Source organism: Cryptomeria japonica, chromosome 6 (assembly GCF_030272615.1).
Source record: "Cryptomeria japonica chromosome 6, Sugi_1.0, whole genome shotgun sequence".
Classification (NCBI taxonomy): Eukaryota; Viridiplantae; Streptophyta; class Pinopsida; order Cupressales; family Cupressaceae; genus Cryptomeria; species Cryptomeria japonica.
The window spans coordinates 562,241,379-562,259,101 of record NC_081410.1 but is presented as its reverse complement, the minus strand read 5'-3'; positions in this window follow the sequence as shown (position 1 = coordinate 562,259,101).

The following is a 17,723-nucleotide window of genomic DNA, read 5'->3' as shown; positions in this document are numbered from 1 at the left end:
AATCATTAGTAAGATGATGAGGAAATACGAAATTAGAAGAATAAGATTAATTAAATTAATTAAAGAATTAAAGAATTATTTAATCAATTAGAGGAATAATTAGTACATGATCAATGAGACATTTTTAGGTGTCTACATTTGCCCCTCTTTGAGACAATGTCGAAATGACTTTGTTTCAAAGAAAACAAAAAATTCTGCCCCAGTATGCCCCAATGATACTTAGGGTGTAATGGCCCCTCGAGAGATTGTTTGTGCATTAAAGACATGAATGATCTCTCGAAAAAAGAAGAATGGTTAGTTGATTAGAAATAAAGGTAAGTCATGTGAAGATAATATTGAGATAGAATATGAGAGAATGAACCTTAGAATGAAATAGAACAATGTTAGATGAGAATTTGAAGCAAATGAAGATGATTGATAATGATTTAGAAAGAGATGATGAGAGAAGAATCAACAAACTAGCAATAAGCAAATGAGATGAAATGAGAATGAAATTGAATGAATCGCGAACCTGTGTCATTTATTTATTACGCAATATATATTCATCACTGAGCCTTATTATTGAACAATGAATCTTAGCACATCAGGGTATAAGGAACCAAGATGTAAAGATATATCATAGAAGAAACAAACACGTAGTAGACAAGCAGCAAACAAGGAAAAAGATAATGCCCATCATGGCTCCTCTAGTCACTTGTGGACATCCTTGAGTAGCATAGGAACAATATATGTCGCCAAATGATAAAAGATAAAGATTGACCCAGTACTAACCTTGTGCCTTCGTTCTTAGTTGGTTGATGTGATGGTTGATAATGTTTGATCTCAGAAAGTTGTGGACCCCGTTTAAGACTGACCTGTCTAATTTCGAGTGTATCCTCTTCTGTTTAAGACAAGATAATGATCACTTTGATATGGATATGATACGATTGATAAGATAGTTTGATCAGTTGATTGCAAATGTTTGACTGGATAGTCATATCCTTTGTTAACTTCGTGTGAAGTATTTGTTGGATATCTGCTAGGGTATTTGTTTCTCACAAGACATTTTATTGCAAGTTTTTTGATTGATTGATTTTTTATTTTTTAGTTCTTTTCCAAGAGCTTTTTTGATGTTTTTGGATTATGTAGATCGATATTTGAATGTTTTGGATTGATTTTTTCAGGAAATTTTGTAGATGTTTTTTATTTTTCACGGATTGTTTTTGGTATTTTGAGTTTTTCAATGTATTTTGGATTTTGATTTTTTCAATGTTTTTGGATTTTGAGTTTTTCACTATGTTTGGATTTTTTCAGGACTATATATGATTTTTAGGAATTTTTCAGGACTTTCTATGGTTTTTAGGATTTTGTCAACTCTGCCCCCAGTGTGCAAACCTGTATGACATGATGATCTGCAGAATGCATGTGGAGATAATGAATTTTTTGACATTACCTATGTTAATGCAATATGCATGATGAAGATGCATTTCCTATTCGAACAAGGTTGACTGTGTTTATTGTATCATTTGTAATACACCAATTGAAATGGAGGCGCAAAACATTTCATAGATAAGCAGTCAATCGATCCCTAAGGCCCTTTGGAACATTCAACACAATACACTTAGTGACTAGGATTTACAAATGGAGACGCGAAAAACTTCCCCATTGGTTCTTGAAACTTTGATCTTCTTTTGCCCATGTGTGTGCAGATGAGTTAATTCCCACTCTTGTGTTCACTAAAGATCCTTAGCATCCTATATGACTAGCTACTTGAATTATCCTCACTTCAAAAGCATCCTGAATAGAGCCTCGCTACCAGCAAGCCTTGAGAGCTCCGACGAGGTTATAGACTATAATTTCTCAAATATTGCTCCATTTCCAGTAGGCGTCCATAGCTCTGATGGAGTTACTTGCATGTTCCCATAGTCAATCTTTTTGTCGCCCTTGCATGCATGATATTTCAGTTATATATCATTGCTTTTCTTTTTATTTTCTTGCCTTGACTTGTAAGTAATGAAACCTACTTGGGTGTGACAATTACAACAGTGTTGAAGTAGAATTTTAGATTTTTCACTAGTCGTATGATCAACTAGGTGTCCAAAATGAATTAGAGATTTTCTTAATATGTTTGAGATATAGCAATTGATAGATTTTGGGTTAACAAATCTTAGATAGTGAAATCATTACCCAACCATAAGTAAAGCATTGTCACAGGGTAATGTTGTAAATGAATGACCTTAGGACCTCATTGACTTCATGTCCGAATATCTAAGAAAGGAGATGACCCTTGTTTCTCTTGAATGCAAACGAATGATAAACTTGAACAGTTGCCTTGTTTTATTGGTACTAATATATGAAAATGCAAAAACTTTGCGAATGCAACTTATGAATATGATGGTTCTTGGAAAGAAACTGTATGTGATGTAGTGCTTTGAATAAAATGGTGTGCAATATGGAACGTAAAACCTAAGCTAACCCAGCCTTTAGGTATAATATTTGTGTAGGTAGTTCATTGGTCTTTGTTTGAAGAGTCGGATAAAAATGGGTTTTTCAATAGGATATAAGGACTCAACTGGGTGTACATGTTCAATATCTCCAATGTTGATTTTCTTAGTTTTTGGATTTTGTGGATCATCAGAGGGAAATCCAACTCTAGAACCCATGAATTCAGCTATAGCATTATCATTTTCAATGCAATCCAACCGTGGTAGATTCTCTTGCCCCCAGTCTTTCAAGTGTGGGTATATGAGGCAAATATATTCTAGTTCTGAAGTTGTGACATGAGCGGGTGTTATGTTTGTTTTTATTGATGCACTTGAAGAGGATGATGAAGCCAACCAGGTGTTGATCTCATTAGTTGGTGTTATGCTTGTGCATGAAGAAGATGATGAAACAATTTGAGTGTTGATTTTATTAGTTGGTGCCATGCTTGTTTCTGTCACCACTTTGGCATTTGATGATGGCACATATACAATTGTTGACAAGTTGCTCTGTGTAGTATGATCTGGATTGGTGATTTCATTGATAAGGGGTTCATGAACAACTTATGTAGAGGGATTGGGATCACGAGGAGAAATGATAAGTTCGTTTGAGAGGAAATATTGTGAAGAACATGGAGGATTATGACATGGAGATGAAGGGATGGAGGGATCTTTATCAAGATTTGGAGAAATAATGGGATCTTTTTTAGGAAATGAAGGTAAAGGTATGCTTTGATCCTGTCTTGAAAGGAGATTATTATGAAGGATAGAAGGGATGTCTTGATCTTTCTTAGGAGGTGGATGTTGGATGGGACTTGAAATGGCACTTTGTTCTTGAGATGGAAGGGTTTGATTATGAATGGAATAAAAAAGAGCGAGGGGATCATCATAAGATTCTTGGTCGGTGGGATCTTGATCAAAAATTGGGTAGGATGGAAGTAGTTGTTCTTGATCTTTATTTGTTTCAGGACTCATTTCTTCTGATTTTGGATCATCCTCTTGACACGGGGAAGGATTTTGGAAACACATGGGAGATTGTTGGAATGTTTCAACATTTTGGCTTGATGAAGAAGGATTTTGAATGAGATCCTTTGAATCATGACATGAATTAGATTAGATTTGTATGATGGATAGCGATTGGGAGGTTGTGTTATTAGATAAAGATGGCATGAATTGGTCTTGTGTGATTTTAGGGGATGATGAAATGGTGGATAGATGTGGTTGATTTGGGATTTGATTTTGGTTGAATGGATTTTGATTTGGACTTTGGTTGAAAGGGGTTTGATTTTGGTTGAAAGAGGTTTGATTGTTGGGTTGATATAAATTTTGTTTTGGAATTTGGTTGAATAGGGTTTGATTTTGGTTGAAAGGGGTTTGATTGTTGGGTTGATGTGAATTTTGATTTGGACTTTGGTTGAATGGGGTTTGATTTTGGTCGAAAGGGGTTTAATTGTTGGGTTGATATGATTGGTATGATTGATATAGTGGGTTTAAAGAAAAAGAAGGTTTACATGACTCTAATGTTGGTTGAACTAGGGTAGGAATGATTTGGTTGAAGAATGAAGGTATGCATGTCTGAATGGTCTCACAAGAATAAGAAGGTTAGTCTGATACTGATCCCCTCATGGCCATCACTTCTCTCATCATGTTTTCTAACCAGCCCCTATGGTTGTCAGGACTAGCCATGTCTATCACTTGTCGTTGCAAAGTTTTGATTTGTTGAGCTAATATTTCTATGGATGGCGATGGAATAGGAATGGAAGGGATGAATCCTCCACCTTCCCTATGAAATTTATAATTCTAGTCCATGATGTTTGCTTGTCGGTTTGGACCTAGGATCACAACATGTAAGATATTTTCTCCATTTCTCTGATTATGACAATGTTTGATTGAACTTGACCAACTTGTTTGAGTTGAGGTTGAGTTTGATTGATCCTTTGATTGTGATTTGGACGTTTGGGGTATGACTTTCTAGGATGATTATGCAAATGATGATGAACTAAGATAGATGTATATGAGGTCTAGACAAGGACATATATGAGGATGATAATAAAGACTATGCAAGGACTTGGACGATAATGAAGACTATGTAAATGATGATGAACTAAGGCATACGTATATGAGGTCTAGACACGGACATATATAAGGATGATAATAAGGACGTAAGTGGGGACTGTGCAAGGACTTGGGATGATAATGAGGACGTAAATGAGGACTATGCAAAGACTATGGACGATAATAAGAACATAAATGAGGACCATGCAAGGACTATGCGAGGACCATGGATGATAATAAGGATGTAAATGGGGACTTATGCAAGGACTTAAGATGATAATAAGGACATAAGTGGGACTATGCAAAGACTTAGGACGATAATGAGGACGTAAGTGAGACTATGCAAAGACTTCCTAGGGTCACAAGTATGTTAAACTTTTGAGTTTTTGGTTTCAAAATGGACTTTGTTTTCAGTAACTCCACATGTAGGACAAGTTTTGTAGTTTTCAAAATTTGGGAACAATTGCTTGGAGGTATGTATAGCTAACTGACTCAAATTTCATACAATCTCAGAAAATTCTAAGATACGTAGGATAGGGCCTGAAATAGCCCACAGGATTGACTCAATACTGGTCTAGCACAATGATACATAAAAAAGCACGGAATACAATCTTAGGCTAGAAAGTGGACACCATTCAATGAGGCCCTTACGAAATACCAAGACAAAACAAACAGATAGAGAGTCTGGCAACACTGGCTCCACTCCATGGCACACACTTCTCAGGCATGCCAATCTCTCTTACCCCAAAGATCCGAAGATCTTATAGCTGAGGGATTTCTGTATCATAGTGTAAGGTACATGAAGGGTATCTATGGGGTACGATCCGCACTCCCGGAATCACTAAATGTAGGATTTTTGGCAACTAAATCGGTTTGTAGTATTAGGTTTCGAGGGATCCCGATCCAACGACGGATTCTCAGAGAAAGCCACTTAAGACTTTAGTTGAGCTTATCAATGCAGGGAAGGCCCCCACATACATCGAATTCACTCAACAATCTAGCCGCCTGACCAGTATACTTATATAGCGGTTCGAAAAACCTGCTCGAGAGTACACTGGGAGAGATGATATCCCCAACGCATCCCAATTAGAAGTACCTCTATGGGGTGATGAAATCCCTAGTCAAAGATACCCCTCACTACGTAGAATAAAATAAAATTGGATTCGTTGTCACCTCCTTCCTTTCTCCCAAGACCCCGAAGGCAGGTGTAAAGTCAATTAATGCAATAGTGGGTCCACCCCAAACACGATAAAAATTCTTTACCTTAAGAAAAACAAATATGATCTAATCTAATGTAGCCTGATTCACATTCATTTTATAGCCCAAATTTAGGTGTTAGATATGCATGTGCATGTCCATTTTAAACACCAAATCAAAATATGAAGGCATACATGTCAATTTTAACCATTTGTTGATTTTAAGCACCAAAAGACCAAGTGTGAGATACATGCATGCCAATTTTAGCCCTTGTTTATTTTAAGTACCAAACAACGAAGTGTGAGATTATCCATGCATGTCCATTTTAACTGTTGTTGATTTTAAGAACCAAAAGATGAAGTGTGAGGTGATGCATGCAAAAATACTAATCTAATCCTTTCTATAAATCTGCCACAAGCTGTAAATAGGAGATTAGTAGTAAAATCCAACCAACAGAAAATAGAAGCTCAAAATTTGACAGAAACGAATGCATAATCCTACCTATGTGATTGTGTGATACTTACAGATCGAATACATGAACCTGACAAACCGAATGCATAATTCTGATAGACCGAATGTGTGATGATGATTGGATCGATTGCGTAGCATTAACTGGTCGATTGGGTGATAGATAGGCAAACAACATAAAAAAGTTAAAAAATAAAAATAAAAGAAAACTAAACCCGATTAGGAACCTGCAATACCAATTGTAAAGCCCTAGCCAAATCTCTCATCATCCATTCAATATTGATTAGATCATATTTAACTTGATAAGAAAGAACTAATGTGTTATATCTATCAAAGGCCAGTTGATCTTCTAAATCTTGGATCTACTTTTTTGCCTGGAGAACCTTTTGATAGCATTTAGCTTCTCTTCTTTGTTGTTTCGTCCTTCTTGCACCTGAAATCCTAAACTGTACTTTTCTTGCCATAAACTATTATAATCAAATTATGAAATAGAAGCAATTTGATCCCAAATTAACCCAATTTTAGACAGAATTAGACAGATGAAATAGCAGACAGAAGAAAAAATTAGACAGCAATTCTCCCTACGAATGCGTGATCCAGAAAGGGCAATTGTGTGATCTGAACAGGGCAATTATATGACCCTGTCAGAGTGAATGCGTGACCCCGAGGGGTCAAATACGTAGCCCTATCTATGCGATTGCATGATGATGTAAGCAAGATTGCATGATGGAAAAATCTTTTCTCAAAATTTGTGCAACCTACAAAAAATAAAAAATTTGTACAATCTACAAAAATCACACAGAAAATAAAGAAAGTCAATTAGTTGTTGATTCACATTGGGTTCACCAAAATGTCGTATGTAAAATTCATCTTAATCAAAACAATATCAATTAGAAATAAAGGGAAAACATGAATCCCTATCTAATCAAAGAATTCTAACAAACTAACAATGAAATAATACAATCAAGCAAAGTAGGAATTAAAATAATTCAAATCAAACTCCCTATTCCAAGATTGCATATAGCTTCCATTGCTCTTCTCTTCTTTGTGGTATGATGGCTCTCAAATATTGCGCTAGTAACCTGCAAGTGACACAAAGATTCAAAGTTCTTGATTTTAGAGAAATTGTGAGGATTGAAAATGGAGATTAAATGCTCAATTTATAGATTTTTGGAGAATATTGATTCAAAGGTGGAACATATTGATCAAGAGGTGGAACTCAGGTGAGCTCAAATGAAAATTGATAGTTGAACTATTGATTGTAGGAGTGAAACTGAGTAGATTGAATAGATTAATTGAGTCAACTGATTGAGAAAAAGTTGACTCAAGCAAGAAAAAGAATGATTGGAGGAAATAAAGAGGATGACAAAGAAAGCTTAATTTAGAAAAAGCTAACTGAAAGATGGAAATAGAGACTGGAGAGATAATGATTTAATTAATTAACTGAATGAATTGATTAATTTAGCATGTGCTTGCATTTAGATTTAGATTTTCAATTTAATCTTTGCATGATATTTATTCAAATAATTGAATTTATTTTAATTCAATTTAGTATTTGAATATATGTATAACTTGACTTTGATTTTCAATTTGGTTTTTGAATCATGCACATGTATTTGAATTTGGAAGAAATTAGAAGAAATAAGAAATTAAATGAAATTAGAATTTGGAGAACTAGAAGAATTAATTAGTTAATTAAATAATTTAAAGAAACTATTTAATTATGCTAGAAATGGACTTTAATTAAATAATAAATATTATTTAAATTAAAGGATTAAATCACAATTAATTAAATAATTAATATTTAATTAATATTTAGAAGAGGGTTGAATGATTAGATGATTAGAGATAGAAATTAAAAAATAGAATTAATTTATTTAAATAATAAAAATTATTTAAATTGGGGAATTAACCATAATTAAATTAAGTAATAAATATTTAATTAATATTTAGAAAATGATTAAATGATGAAAGAATAAGAAATAGAATAATTAGTAAGATGATGAGGAAATACGAAATTAGAAGAATAAGATTAATTAAATTAATTAAAGAATTAAAGAATTATTTAATCAATTAGAGGAATAATTAGTACATGATCAATGAGACATTTTTAGGTGTCTACAGCCTCTTCTTGCACCAATGTGCCCTCATTGATAAGACCAAATTTGGGAGAGGATAAATCAATGTCCATCAAAACTTTTTTTCTAGGAGAGGTACCATGTATGGAAGGTAAGGTAGAATTAAGGAAGGTGTTAATGATATCATCCTCTTTCTCTAAGATACTCTCATGGAAGAGGAACATTTTAAGAGAACTATCAACATTATTCCTCAAAACTTCATCCTTACAAGGGAGAGTTTTGAAAGAAGTGTTAATGATTCTATTTGGTAATAAAATATTCTCATGGATAGGAGGATCTTTAAGAGAGGGATAAAGTGAAACAAGGGAGGCTAACCCATTAGATCATATCTATGAAATAAATACATCATGGAACTAACTGAAACAAAATGACAACAATTTTCTTTTTCAAATGATAACATGTGCAAAATACATGATAAAAAGAGATAACAAAGTGAAATTTTTATGATTTTTTCACTAATGCAAGTACATAAATAATGATTGAATGCATCTAAATCTGAACATAACATGTCATAACTATCAGATCTGAAAATGTAATTGAAAAATTATGCAACCCACAAAAAAATAACCAAAATAAATTAAGGTTTTTATGAATTGAACCTCTAAATATATTTAATTTGATTTAAAAATGAGATCTATCAGGGGAAAATTGAAAACTAAAATGTTGACAAATAAAATCTGAAATAATTAATCCAAATTAGGCAATCCACAAGTTCAATTTTAGAATTAAAAATTAGGGTTTGTGTGAATTTAACCTCTAAATTTTTGCAATTCAATTAAAAATTGAAGTTGTAAATGTAAATTTGAATTTGTAAATGCATAAACACTCAAATCTGAGAACATAAATAAAAAAATAAGGTGTAAAATGTTGGGTTCACCAAAATGTAATGGTTAAAAATTAGGGTTTCCACCACAAGAAGGGAGAAGACCGCTAATTTTTGCTTAGGTGCCACTACACTAAAAAGGGGTGAACCTAATAGATCTAGCTTCAAATTAGCAAGGATAGGGTTGAGAATTATTATTAGATTCATTAGATTGGAAATTGATACCCTCTTTTAAGTTGAATTGTGAAAATATTGAAATTAAGGTAAATGAGCTAAAATTGGAGAGATTATGCGTAAACAATGAGCTACAGTCATCAAAGAGAGCCACAAATCTAGATCTGAGCAATATGTGAGTCTTTAGATTTGTTCCTAAAAGGTTTTCTTGAATTGTCAGGACCAGAATGCTCGTCGCTCTCGTCCTCTACAATTTTCATCATCCAAAGGGGATCATGTTCGTCTCTACAAATAATGTCGATATTGAGAATTGTAGCTTTGCACTTGTTTCCTACACACAGAAAGAGATGGAAAATTATTGGGAATAGGAGTTTGCCTAAGTCAAACCTCAATTTAGGGATTAACCTTGGATGAAATATTGCAAATATTGAAATAAATAATGAAAGGATATACCTTAGATCTGTAATGGTTGATGATGATGCTTTGCTTCTTGAATGTAATCACATATGTTGTATGAAATGACATGGACATAACAAAACCCTAATCACACACACACATGCTTGCATATGAATGGTGTAATTTTTCTCCACAATGATTGAATGAAGAATATGCATTCTTGAAGATCTTTGAAAATACTTGATGGTGAATGCATGAATACTTTAAAGGTCAAATACTTATGATGGATGGATGAAATTAGGTTGATCAAGTGTCTTTATGCAGAGCCACAAAGTTAATTTCTTGCCAAAGAGATAGGGCCCAACTAAGAGGGACCAAAGTGTTGGGCACTCTAGTCCTTCTCAATCTAGGACCTTAATTTAGTCCCAGGGAGAAGGGTACCCCTCTAGGAAATCAATTGGTGGGTGTACATGGCATCAAAATTGGAGTTAAGGAACTGAACGGACCTCGATAGGAAATGAGGAGGGAACACGCTAAATTAGGGGCACAAACATGAAGTGTGAATTGGCTCAGTGAAAATTTACGATGCTACAGGAAGAAGAAATCAATGGGAAGAAAATAAGGAAGTGACTCTTTCAAAGGGCTAAAATCATAAAGGGTTGTAATTCTTTCAAAGGGTGATAATTGTGAAGGGTTGTGAAGAGGGGAAAATAGATTTGAAAGGTAAACTGATCAAAAGATAATGAAATAAACATGCAGAATGCTAAAATGTCATTAAAAGACCATTTCACCTTGCTATTTTACCTTCTCCTTCGGATTGAGCTTGATGAAGTGAAGGTGCCCCTTGATAATGCTCCACTTGATGTGCTCCTTTGATTGTTGGATGTGGATGGCTCTCCAATATTGTGCACAAATAATAAGGATGAATGATAAGGATGAGATGATCAAGTTGCCAAGATGATTTCCTAGGCTCAAAAGGGCAGCATAAGCTTATTGGATTTCAAGATGTTTTGAATGAAGGGATGGAACCCTATTTTATAGGAAGAGGAGAGGAAAATGGATGGCTAGGATGAATTCGAGATGAAGGGCTAAGATTTACTTGTGAGGTCACACAAGGTCCAAGAGAGGGTGTGGAGACCAAGAAATATGCCTTAAAGGCATTTTGTATCTCCACACTCTACAAGATGCATTGGAGGAATTAAAAATTCTCCAAAAACGGATATTATGGGGATTAGAAGAATAAAAAGGAATTAAAAATTCCTTGGGAGAGGGAAATGCCTAGAGGAATGTGAGATTTCAAAAATCTTACATTCATCTAGAAAAAGAGCATTTAAAGCTAGTGGTTGGATGAAAGGACAAAGAGTTGACTTTGTGGCTAATCATGATGATTAGCCATTAACAACTCATTAGGAGGGGAATTAGAGGAAATGTTAGGTGGGATTTATATTTGTAGGAGAATTTGACTAGGAGAGAGAATGAGTGGAGGGAATAAAAAATTAGAAGAATAATGTTAAGTGAGTTTAGGGAGTTTCTAGAAGAATTTATTAGGTTAATGATGAATTAAGAAGATGATTTGTAGGAATCATGTAAGTTAACTAATTAATTAGCTAAGAGGAAGATTTGTGAGAATTTGATTTTTTTAGAAGAATAAAGAAAGGGATTGATTTATTAAATAAATCAATCATATGCTATAGTGACAATATTAATTATATTTAATTAATATTGAGAATAATTTTAATTAACATAATTAATTAATTAATTATGTGAGGAATTAAAAATAATTAAAATAATTATTTTTAAGTGTCTACATTTTGCCCCTCTTTGAAGCGAGGTGTGATGACACATTGATTCAAAAAATAATCTTGTTTTGATGCTAATATTGGTTTGATAGGATGCCCTAGCTCTTGATTTATAGATTACAGTATGGTGATGCCCCCTCGGGAGATCAATTGAGGTATTTGATCTTTGGAGTTTTGCGAAATTGATATCCCGATAGATTTGATTTGATTTGATTGATAAGATCTAGATTCAGTCTGGTTTCAAGAAGAATTCATCCTGTATAAGACAAAGATGATCAAAGTGTTTGGTTTCAGGAAGGATTCATCCTGTATAAGACATGATTGATCACAACGTCTAGTTTCAAGAAGGATTCATCTTGTATAAGACATGATAAGAGCATCTGATTTCAGGAAGGATTCATTGTGTATAAGACATGATTGATCACAATGTCTGGTTTCAGGAAGGATTCATCCTATATAAGACATGATCGATCACAACGAATGTCTGGTTTCAGGAAGGATTCATCCTGTATAAGACATGATAAGAGCATCTAATTTCAAGAAGGATTCATCCTGTATAAGACATGATCGATCACAACATCTGGTTTCAGGAAGGATTCATCCTGTATAAGACATGATCGATCACAACGAATGTCTGGTTTCAAGAAGGATTCATCCTGTATAAGACATGATCAGAGCGTCTGGTTTCAGGAAGGATTCATCCTGTATAAGACATGATCAGATCACAATGTGTGGTTTCAGGAAGGATTAATCCTATATAAGACATGATCAGAGCGTTTGGTTTCAGGAAGGATACATCCTGTATAAGACATGATCAATCACAACGTCTAGTTTTAGGAAGGATTCATCCTATATAAGACATGATCAAAGTGTCTGGTTTCAGGAAGGATACATCCTGTATAAGACATAATCAATCACAATGTCTGGTTTCAGGAAGGATTCATCCTGTATAAGACATGATCGATCACAACGTCTGGTTTCAGGAAGGATTCATCCTGTATAAGACATGATCAGAGCATCTGGTTTCAAGAAGGATACATCCTATATAAGACATGAATCAGAATCAGAATTGATTATGTGAGGAAGAAATAGAGGAAGAAAAATTAGGGTGGAAGGGATAAATGAGTAAGAAATATGAAGCAGTCGTGAGGTATTTGGAAAGAAGAATAAGAGATGTGAGACCGCGAAGGAAAATGGGGGCAATTGAGAACTCCATGGGATTATTGAGTTTAGGATTTGATGGAATGATGGTGAGATTTTGTGCACAATAAATGTGGAGAGCCAACCTAGTTTGATGTTGCCCTGAGTGACTTGCACCATTGATTATAGAAATCAGGATGCCATGAGAAACGCAGGGCGTGGACTGACTCTGCAAACAAATGGGAATTTCTTGCACACAACAATGCAAGTGTTAAGAAACACTAATACAAAGTTGTGGGTTCATGCAAGGAAACCCTCAAACACACCGATACCTCTTGTACACGAGAAGGTAAGTGTTGATAAACACTAGTACTAGGTCATCAGTTTATACAAGAAGGATCCAAAACATGCCATACTATGAAATATGCCCCAGTATCCACCTATCATAACATACCTGGATATGGAAGAACCCAGGCAGTCGTAAATAGTGGCAATCGTAGGGCAAAAGATGCAAGCCTATATGGAAAGATCTAACAAAATCTAACAAGTCTCTTCCTTGTGACCAAATGATACCTCTTGCCAAGAGTAGAACTAGGATGGACTTGGGATTGTTTCTCAAGACTTCTTGAAGCTTATAGAGGGACATAAAAGCTCAGTTTCACTAGGACATTTCTTGTTCATGACTTAGGCAAAGACTCATCATCATACGCATGTTTTATTGGGAGGCGGAAGAGAAGGAATGTTGTGCATGGGTGGGCTAGATGGTAGATGATTTGTAGTATCGACATGATAGACAGTGGATCCAGTTATTTACCTTGGTGCCTGCACAGAGGTTTTCACCAAGATACGTGCCCATAGCGCCACGAATTGTTTTTCTTTCTTTTTCTGATTTTTTCTTTTTTTTCTTAATTTTTTTGTATCATAAGGTGCCTGTTTGCCAGGTTTGCACCAAAGTGATGATTTTTTCAGGATCTTTTTTTTTTCATTTTTTTTTTTTTAAAAATTTAAGATTTTCTGAGGACTAAGCATAAAACCTTTTGAGGTGCATGATATTCATTGGATCATCCAAAGGATCGCCTTCAAGAGTAGCCAACTGATAAGCTCCTGATCCATATTTCGTTGTGATTACATATGGTCCAAGCCAATTAGGCTCAAACTTGCCTTTCTTTTGTCTTTCTTGTAGATTTTTCTGATTCTCCATGAGGACAAGATCACCAACTTGGAATTCTTGGGTTCTGACTTTTTTATGATAACTCATGCGCAGATGGTTTTGATATACCCGGAGATGATTCAAGGCCTTGAGGTGCCTTTCATCTAACAATTCTAGCTCTTGTAAGCGGGCAATTTTGTATTCTTCCTCTGGTAGGATGTTTTGCAGTGATACCCTTAGAGAGGGGATCTCGATCTCAAGGGGAAGGATAGCTTCGGAACCAAATACTAGGGAATAAGGAGTGGCACCTATGGGGGTGCAGATGGAGGTGCAGTAGGCCCACAATGCAAGATGGATTTGGAGGTGCCAATCACGGCCTGCTTCATTGACTGTCTTTCTGAGGATTTTTATTAGGGTTTTATTAGAAGCCTCAGCTTGGCCATTGCCTTGGGGATAATATGGAGTGGAGAAGCGGTGTTGGATGTTGAATTTTTGGCAGAGTTCTTTGACATCCTAGTTTTTAAATTGTTTACCATTATCTGTGATGATAACTTTTGGGATGCCATATTGGCAGATTAGGTAGTTCAGGATGAATTTGGATATTTGCTTGTCGGTGGTGAAAGTAAGAGGGATAGCCTCTACCCACTTGGTGAAGTATTCGGTGGCGGTGATAATGAATTTATGTCTGTTGGAAGATGAAGGGTGGATATTCCCAATGAGATCGAGCCCCCACTGCAAGAAGGGCCATGGTGTAATGAATGGCTGTAATTCTTATGACGGTGCATGAATCTTGTCACCATGTTGCTGGCAAGGGATGCATTTCTTCACATAGTTGTATGCATCTTCTTCCATTTTAGGCCAATAGTATCCTGTTCTCAAAAGTTTTTTAGCCAATGTGAGTCCACTTGAGTGTGCCCCACAGATGCCCTCATGTACTTTGCGTAATGCCCATTCAGCTTCTTGTTTATCTAAACACCTTAAGAGGGAACCATCAAAATGCCTTCTGAACAAGGTGTCTGCAAGGATGGTGTAACGGGCACATCGACGGATGAAATTTTGTTGTTGGGTTTTGGTGAGATGTGGGGGAATGGTGTTGTCTTTGAGGAAAGCAAAGGTTTCTTGGTACCAAGGGGACTCTAGACCAATGAAAACACACACCATTTCAGACTTTGGTAGGTCGTATGCCGGTATAAACAATTGCTCGACCAAGAACTTGCACTTCTGACTGTTTGCTGGTATTTGAAGGAGGGAGTCAATGGTGGCCATTGCATCTACAGCCCTGTTGTTTTTTCATGGGATTTGATCAAACTTGATTGTCGTGAAATGTTGCTTAAGATCTTCAACCATGGTACGATAGGGAAGAAGTTTATCATCTTTTGTCTGGTATTCATCATTGACTTGTTTTATGATGAGCTGGGAATCACCATAGACTTGTAATTCCTTTATTTTCCAGTGGATAGCCAAGTGTAAACCTGTGATGAGGGCCTCGTATTTTGCTATGTTATTAGTACATGCAAAGGCTATCTTGTATGATTTGGGGATGCCATCTCCTTGAGGTGTGACCAATAATATTCCTACCCCCGATCCATTTTGAGTGTAGGAGCCATCAAAATATAATTTCCATGTGGAGGATGTGGCAACAGTCATAATGAACTCATCTGGTAATTCTGTGAGAAGAGGATGGTCGTCTGGAAGTGGAGCTTCAGCCAACTGATCTGCAATAACTTGTCTCTTGATTGCCTTTCTGTCCACATATTCGATGTCAAACTCACTTAGAAGCATGACCCATTTAGCCATTCTGCCAGTGAGAGCAGCTTTTGACAGGAGATATTTAAGTGGATCAATTTTAGCAATTAATTCTGTCTTGTTGTTTAGCATATAGTGTCGTAGTTTCTATGTGTTGAATACTAATGTCAAACATGCTCTTTCAATGGGGGTGTAGTTGAGTTCATATCCTACCAACGTCCGAGTGATGTAGTAAATAGTGTGTTCTTTCCCTTGATCATCTATTTGTGCCAGTAATGCCCCCAATGCCACTGTAGTAGCACATATGTACAAAATGAGGGGTTTTCCAAGGGTAGGTGGCATCAAAACTGGAGGTGATGCTAGATATTCCTTTAATTTTTCAAAGGCCTTTTGACAGAGGCAATCCCATTTGAATTTTGTGTCTTTACGTAACAAATGTGCAAATGGATGGCACTTGTCGACTACCTATGAAATGAAACGCTTGACAGACTGGAGTTTTCCCTGGAGACTGCGTAGTTGTTTGAGAGTTTTTAGCAGAGGCATTTCCATAATAGCTTATACTTTTGTAGGATCAACCTCAATGCCTCTGCGGGAAACAATGAATCCTAGTAGTTTTCCCGATGTGACACCAAACACACACTTTTTGAGATTTAGGCGTAGCTTGTATTTTTCCAATCTTTCGAAGATCTGTTTTAGAATAGGGATGTGCTCTTGTCTTGCCTTGGATTTGCCTAGTAGATCATCCACATAGTCCTCCATAATTTTGTGCAAGAGGTCATGAAAAATTGTTGTCATTGCCCGTTGATATGTAGCTCCAGCATTTTTAAGGCCAAAAGGCATGACCCAGTAACAGAAAGTACCCCATGGTGTTGTGAATGCGGTTTTATGTTGATCCTCATCTGCTATCCTGATTTGGTTGTATCCAGAAAACCCATCCATTAGCGATAGCATTTCATGTCCTGCTGTAAGATCCACAATCATATCTATGTTTGGGAGCGGGAAAACGTCTTTAGGACAAGCTATATTTAGATCTTAGAAATATGTGCAAATGCGGATGCCCCCAGCAGGTTTGCCGACAGGCACAATGTTGGAGACCCATTCAGCGCAGTCTATGGGTTTGATAAATTCTGCGTCTAACAACTTTGGAAGTTCTGCCTTGACCAAGAGAGCAATATGCGGGTGCATTTTGCGGAGTTTTTGTTTTACAAGTTTTGCATCTGGGCAGACGGCGAGATTGTGAACCACCAAGGCAGGATCCAACCCTGGCATATCAGAATAGGACCATGCAAAATTGATTTTAACCTCTGTAAGGAAGTTGATGAAGTCTTGTTTCTCGATTTTGGTGAGGGATTTAGCAATGAGCACATTTTTCAGAATGACTTCGGTGCCCATGTTGATGTTGTCTGTTTCTTCTATCAACAAATTTGATTTGTCTTATGGAAGGTAACCAATGGTAGGGAGGTCAAATCCCTCATCGTCAAGTGCCTTTTCCAGGTTTTCATTTTCAAATACGCCCTTTATTTTTATTTCTTGTTCATCCAAAGGAACCTTAGGGAGGTTTTCACCTAGGAAATCATATCTTTTTCTTTTATTATCTTTTTTGTGGATAAGGGCATTAACTTGACTACCAAAGTATCCCTTTTCGTGTAGTTGAATACCCTCAATTCTATTACAATCTTCCATATTTTGCACTGTTAGTAGAGCAATGAGAGCATTGTCATCGGCGCAGATATCTAAAGTGGGTTTGTCTCATTGGCCCCAGTCAATGAGTTCAAGATGGACAAGATTTAGCTCAAGTGAAGTGGGAGGGGTTACGGGGGGTGATGGTATTGATGTAAGCGTCAAAGAAGGTATCTTTCTCGTATTTATAAGGCATTTCGTGGAATTCCTCTTCGTCAACGCTTTCGATATCCAAAGAAGGACTAGAAGGGGCACCGACGATAGAAATCTTAGGCACCGGGGTGTACCCCAAGCCTCTATTGTATCTGTAGGAGATAGGATTTATGGGTGCTTTTCTTCCTTTCTCCTCTGGTCCCAGACCGTGTCCTTTGTAACCCATTTTTTCAACTATGGCAAATGCTTTTGGGTACATTTCTTTGGATATTCTTATTGGATCATCATCCTCTTCCCGGTATAGCCATGAAGAGATATCTACTTCAAGGTTCTCATTATCAAGTG